Source organism: Zalophus californianus, chromosome 14 (assembly GCF_009762305.2).
Source record: "Zalophus californianus isolate mZalCal1 chromosome 14, mZalCal1.pri.v2, whole genome shotgun sequence".
Taxonomy (NCBI): domain Eukaryota; kingdom Metazoa; phylum Chordata; class Mammalia; order Carnivora; family Otariidae; genus Zalophus; species Zalophus californianus.
The window spans coordinates 12306415-12312414 of record NC_045608.1 but is presented as its reverse complement, the minus strand read 5'-3'; the positions used below and the strand labels follow the sequence as shown (position 1 = coordinate 12312414).

General features: G+C 49.0%; 1 long non-coding RNA gene across 1 annotated transcript in view; it reads right to left on the bottom strand.

Annotated features, from left to right (window-relative positions):
• Positions 1-418: 418 nt before the first annotated feature.
• LOC113912270 overlaps positions 419-6000 on the bottom strand; it is a 236479-nt gene continuing 230897 nt past the window's right edge. Inside the window, exon 6 of the long non-coding RNA XR_003516774.1 lies at positions 419-533. This is a non-coding gene — a long non-coding RNA (uncharacterized LOC113912270). The remainder of the gene's footprint in view (positions 534-6000) is intronic.

The following is a 6000-nucleotide window of genomic DNA, read 5'->3' as shown; positions in this document are numbered from 1 at the left end:
GAGTGGGGGGAAGGAGGGGGCACACCGCTGAGGGAGAAGGCAGGCTGGGTGCCACAATGGCACGCTGCATGGCCACCTCTCCCTGGCAGAGCTGCTCCTCGGGTGAACTTCCTCCTGTGTCCCTCTGCCCTGCTGCTCCCGCCCACCCCTTCCTCCCCATCCTGCAAGGGTGAAGTTAGCGCACCACTGGGGTTAGCAGAAGGTACAAACTGGATTAGATGTTAAATCAATTTGGCCTTCCTCCCCTGGGATGGCACAAGCAGGTTCCATATGAATAATGATTTGTCTGAGGCAGCAAACTGGATTATTTGATCAAAAAGGGGAAAAAACAACTCATGTTCATTTTTTAATAATGGCTTTTGCATCCAGTCTCTGAGCTTGGCTGAGAGGGGAGGGCAGGGGTGGCTGGCGGATGAGCTGGAAGAGAGACAATAACAAAACGGTCTTTCCTCTGAGAGCCTCTGTTCCCACCTCAGACTCCAGTGGGGGCTGCCAAATCCGGCCCTGAAGAGGGGGTTTCTGTTCCTACATCGCTGAATAAAAATGGGAAGAAAAAGAACATTTATCTTCACATATGGCATGTGAGTGCTTCACAATATGGCATGCCCTGCTCTGTCCCTTCACATTTTCATAGCTTGTTTCATCTTACCCTGGCGTAGGCTCTAAAACTCAGTTCGGTAGATGAAGAAATGGAAGCTTCTAGAACGGAGTTTCTCAAACTCGGTACTGTTGACGTTTGGGGCTGGACAATTCTCGGGCGTGGGGCCGTCCTGTGTGCTATGGGATGTTGAGCAGCACCGCTGATCCCTACCCAGCAGATGTACCCTGCCCCCAAGTTGTGACAACCAAAAATACCTCCAGCCGAGTGTCCCCCGTGGGACAGAATCCGGGCTGGTTAACAGCTTCTGTTCTAAATTGGTGAAGTGAGTAGTAGATCACACAACGAATGATGAGTTTACCTGGGATTCAGACTCAGGAAGACCCCCTCCCCCCCATGTCTGCTCCTAACTGCTTCCCCATATGAGCGTGCTCCCACCCCATGAGGGAGGCGTTCAAGTGCCAAAGAGAGACACTGCCGGTGTTCTTGCAAGTTCCCCAGAGGGACAGGCAGTGTTTCAGGAGAGCAAGGAAAGGCTTTGTAGAATGAGGCCGGGTTTCTACCGTGATGTTAGGAACCGCTCACACTGTACCCCATTTATACCAATTGTTAACCAACTCAGAAAGAATTCCTCTCTTCTCCTTAGCAGGCCTGTATTACCATAGGACCACCACCACGAGCAAACAAACACCACTCAGTTAGTAGGATTAATTGAAATTTGTCAATAAAATCATAGTGGAATGTTTCCCGTTGTGGAAAATGTGTGTTTTGGCTTTTTTTTCTGTGTATTTACACATTAATATGCTCAGTTGGACCTCTTGCTTACAAAGTCAGTTTGCTGACCCCTGTGCTGGAGAGTCCACTGTGGAAACTGCTTGCTTATCCGCTAGGAGAGCTGTTCTCTGAGGAGGAGCTGCTAGATGCTTTTGGTGGTTAAGCTCAGACTTAGAGCTATGGGGCTTGGGTTCGAATCCCAGCCCTGCCTCTTATTGGCTGTGTGACCTTGGGTGAGTTCCTTAACCTCTCTTTGCCTTGGTGTGTTCATTTGTAAAATAAAAAAATAGCAATAATAAATGAATAATTGTACCTACCTTAGCAAGCACTGACAGTTCATTTGCATAAATTAATTAACATAAATGTGAAGGTCTCAGAACAAGCAGGGACATACAGGAAGTGCTATTTAAATGTTAGCTGTTGTTGCTATTGTTATTATAATGTCCATCAGCATCATTATCCTTGCCTTTTGGAAAACGCTGCTTCAAACTACAGTTAAGCAGACCTAAGCCAGGCCTGGGGCCTATTAGCTACCCTTTCTCACGCTTCTCTGTGGGGTTGGCCACATTTCTCATCTCTTTCCAGCTCCTGGTTTGGGACTTTTGCTCTTCTGAAGTGATAAACATCACCGGGCTCCTCAAGGCCTTTCTGAGGGTGGCCGGATCTAGGAGTGAGACTCGGTAAATACTTGATTGCATTTGAGCAAGGAGTGTCACGGGTTGGACCTTCTCTCGGTCTTCCAAGCATTCATAAAGTCTTAGGTCATATTTAATAGGTTTGTCCAGAAATGCAGTGGAAGGTGTGTGGGTTCCGTTCCTCATCTGGCCCTACTTCACACTCCTTGGAGCCTTCCCGTTCCCCCCCCCGTCCCCCCATCAGACAGCCCTGGAGTTGGAGCTCCCACAGAGAGGGGATTCTTCTGCTCCCACAGCAAAGGGTCTTCCTAGAAAAAGTCTTGAGCTGATCTCCCAAGGGTCACCTGGAGGACTGATGTCTACACCTCAGAGTAGGGTGTTTGGGTCTGGAAACATCAGGAAATCAATGAAAGTAGGACACCGAAGACTTACCCTCATCAGCATTAATTGAGCACTTACTGAGTCCCAAACGCTTTGCTGAATTCTTTGTATGTATTTTCTATTTAAATTCTGGCCACCCAGTGTCTAGGTTCTACTATTAGCACAGTTTTACAGAATACGAAATTAAGGCTCAGAGGAGTTAAGCGACATGCCCAGGGACCCACAGCTGGGAAGAGGCAGAGCCAAGATCCCTGGCTTTAACATCTCTCTGTAAATTGATGTATACTGATTTGATGCATGTCAAAAGGTCACGGGTGAGGTCTACCTAGCAGAAGATGATCAGACATCCTGCAGCACCATGACCGAAAGGCTACATGGAACTCTTTGTCCTATTTTTGCCACTGCTCTAATTATTTCAATATGAAAAGTTTAAACAATTAATAAAAAAATACATATACATCCATTGAACACAGGACACCTACTGTGTGCCCCGCCCTCAGCTCCACCCTTAGGAATCCAATGAAAATAAAGTGGTCATAAGCTCTGATGGCATGGGACTTTAGCTCACACAGTGGTCAGTGAGCGGCTGCCCCCGGGGGCAGGGGAGAGGGCCAGGTCCAAGCAGCTGTCTTTTCTGTAAGTCAAGGCTCCCTGGACTGTTGCCATGCCCACTTGCTAACGAAATGTCTGCTTTCACAATCTACAGCAGACCTGAGTCCTTGCGACAGATACCATACGGCTGGCAAAGCTGAAAATACTGACTCTCTGGCCCTTTACAAAAAAGGAGTTCGCTGGCCCTTGAATGAGTCTGCTCGAGCTGCCATGACAAAGTACCATTGCCCGGGCGGCTTACACCACAGAAATGACTTCTCTCCCAGCTCTGGAGGGGCTGAAGTCTGCGATCAAGGTGTGGGCAGGACTGGTTTCCTCTGAAGCCTCGCTCCATGGCTTGTGGATGACTGTCTTCTCCCTGAGGCTTCCCTTGGTCATCCCCCGTGTGGGCGCCTGTGTCCTCACCTCCTCCTCTTAGACACTGTCCTACTGGATCAGGGCTCACCCTAATGACTGCATTCTAACTCAGTACTTCTTGAAAGAACCTACCTCCAAATATCGTCACTTTCTGAAGTATGGGGGCATTGGGATTTCAACCTATGAATTTCTGGGGAGACACAATTCAGGCCATCACATCCCTGGTTTAGTAGGAATGGGGACAACTAAAAATGGCAAGATGGGAGGAAAGACCAAAGACGTATCAGGCTTCATGGCGGAGGTGGTGTTTTCACTGACTCCTAGGATGAACTCAGGTCTACCTAGCAGAAGATGATCAGACATCCTGCAGCACCATGACCCAAGCTCGGAGAGGTGGGGGCATGTAGGAAACCTACCCAGCTGGACCTACCATGTGGCAGAGTTCAGAACAGTAGGGCCGCAGGACGACTCAATGTCCTGAGTCTAGACGTTGGGAAGACGTCAACATTTGTTCTGCCTCTAGACTCCAAATTGCCAGTTAGCCTCCTCTAAAGGAAAGTCCCATCCTGGGAAACCCCGGGGGAAGACCGCAAGGAATCACTTCTCCAGAGGCAAATGCTTTTCGAGAAGCTGGTCTGAGAGGCCGGGCAAGCAGAGGCAGGTCTGAGATTTAGGAAGTCAGAATTTCTCCCCCAGCCACGGCTCCATCAGACCGAGCCTTGAATTCCAGACCCCTCTGGCTTTCTGGGAATCCCATGAGCCTCCCTGAAAGGCTTCCCGTTCTGACAACCGGCATGGCTGGGAGTACACGGCCAGAGGAGCTCCAGAACAGAGTGCGCTCTGCCACGGAGCTGTTTGTCGTTGCTCCCAGGAATCCATCAGATGGCTCAGCACCAGGAAAGAGGCAAAGAGTAAATTCTCTAGCATTTCTCCCAGCCTGACCTCCCAGCATCCGGGGCCCTTGCAGGCCACTTGCGTCTGCCCGTGCCCCTTCGCCCGCCTCCAAGAGCTCAGACATCTTTTTTCCTGAGGACGGCTTCTTTCCTTCTTTTCACAGTGCCTCCTACCCCCATTGGGCTGGGGTTGGGTCAGTGACAGGACTGTAATATTCTGCGGCCAGGTTCTTGTTTTTTTGTTTTGTTTTTGTTTTTGTTTTGTTTTGTTTTGTTTTGTTTTAGCAAATCAGGCAAAGATTTTGTCAACTAAGTGGAAAAAATATTTCATTCCTACTTCAGACATGCCAATAGAGACCTGACAGCTGATGGGATTCTGTTTGGGGAAAATCATGCCCCACCTGATGTATTAAATCAAACACATCGTGGACCCCAGAGTATCTCTTTCCGCCATTTGGGGATTAAGGCTTTCTTCATGTCTCTTGTTCATCACTGTCTATATCTCATCCAAGAGACGGCACAGCCCCATAAATCAGGCTGCAGAGGACAGTCAAGGTCGTGAATCTCCTTCAACTTCACCCCGTGCCCCGCTTCCCAACCACGGCCACCTGGGGCCACGTTCATGCCGATCTCACAGACTGTGACCTGGGGGAAGCATCCGGAGGCAGAGAACTGATTCCCTCCTGCTCGGTCAGCCCCGGCGGCTTTCTTAACCAGCAGTAGAGCAGAATGGGGAATGGGCATTTACTGAGCACCTACTCTGTGCCAGGCACAGGGTCAGGCACTCTACACGTGACTCAACGAGCCTGTGAGACAGGTTCTGCTCGGTTCTTTTTGCAGAGGAGGAGCCTGAATTCAGAAAGCTAAGCTAAGAATGTTGGAGTTGGCCTTGGTGTCCCAAAGGCCATAATGTCACAAATTCATTTCTCCTTCCCTCCTCCTTCCTTCCGTCCTTCCTCCCTCCCTCCCTCCCTCCCTTCCTCCCTCTCTTCCTCCCTTCCTCCCTTCCTCCCTCCCTCCCTCCCTTCCTCCCTCTCTTCCTCCCTCCCTTCCTTCCCTTCCTACCTCCTTCCTTCCTTCATCTTTTCCTCCATCCATTCAATGAAGGCTTGATTACTGAGTGTCCACTGTGTACCAGGGACCAAACTCAGACATGATGCTACTTAAAGAGAATAAGTCACATATGGTTTTAACCCGCATGGAGCTTACATCCTGGAGAATCCCCTGTCCTCACCAGGCTGCCTTCTGAGAGCATCCCATGAGACAGTGATGCCCTAGCTCTGATGCATGGTCTGGGTATAAAAATACTACTAATGATGGGGGTGCCTGGGTAGCTCAGTCCATTAAATGTCAGATTCGATTTCAGCTCACATCATGATCTCAGGGTCGTGAGATCGAGCCCTGCAAGGGGGATCTGAGCTGGGCGAGGAGTCTGCTTAGAGTTCTCTCTCTCCCTCTGGCCCTCCCCCTACCCACAAGCTCTCCTTCTCTCTTAAAAAAAAAAAATACTACTAATGATGGTAATAATACAGAAGATAACTAATAAAATTAATGAAGAGGAGATTCATCATTAGCAAATAATGGAAATAATACCCATTTTATTGACATTTATGTTCATTTAAAAGTCTCTGGACACAGGGTGCATTATAATCAATGTTGTTAAGAGATTAAGTTCCTTGTAGGATTGTTGTGCAGATCTAACTGGTTCATGTCTGCCCAAGGCACAGCATCTGCTCTATCAGCATTAGCT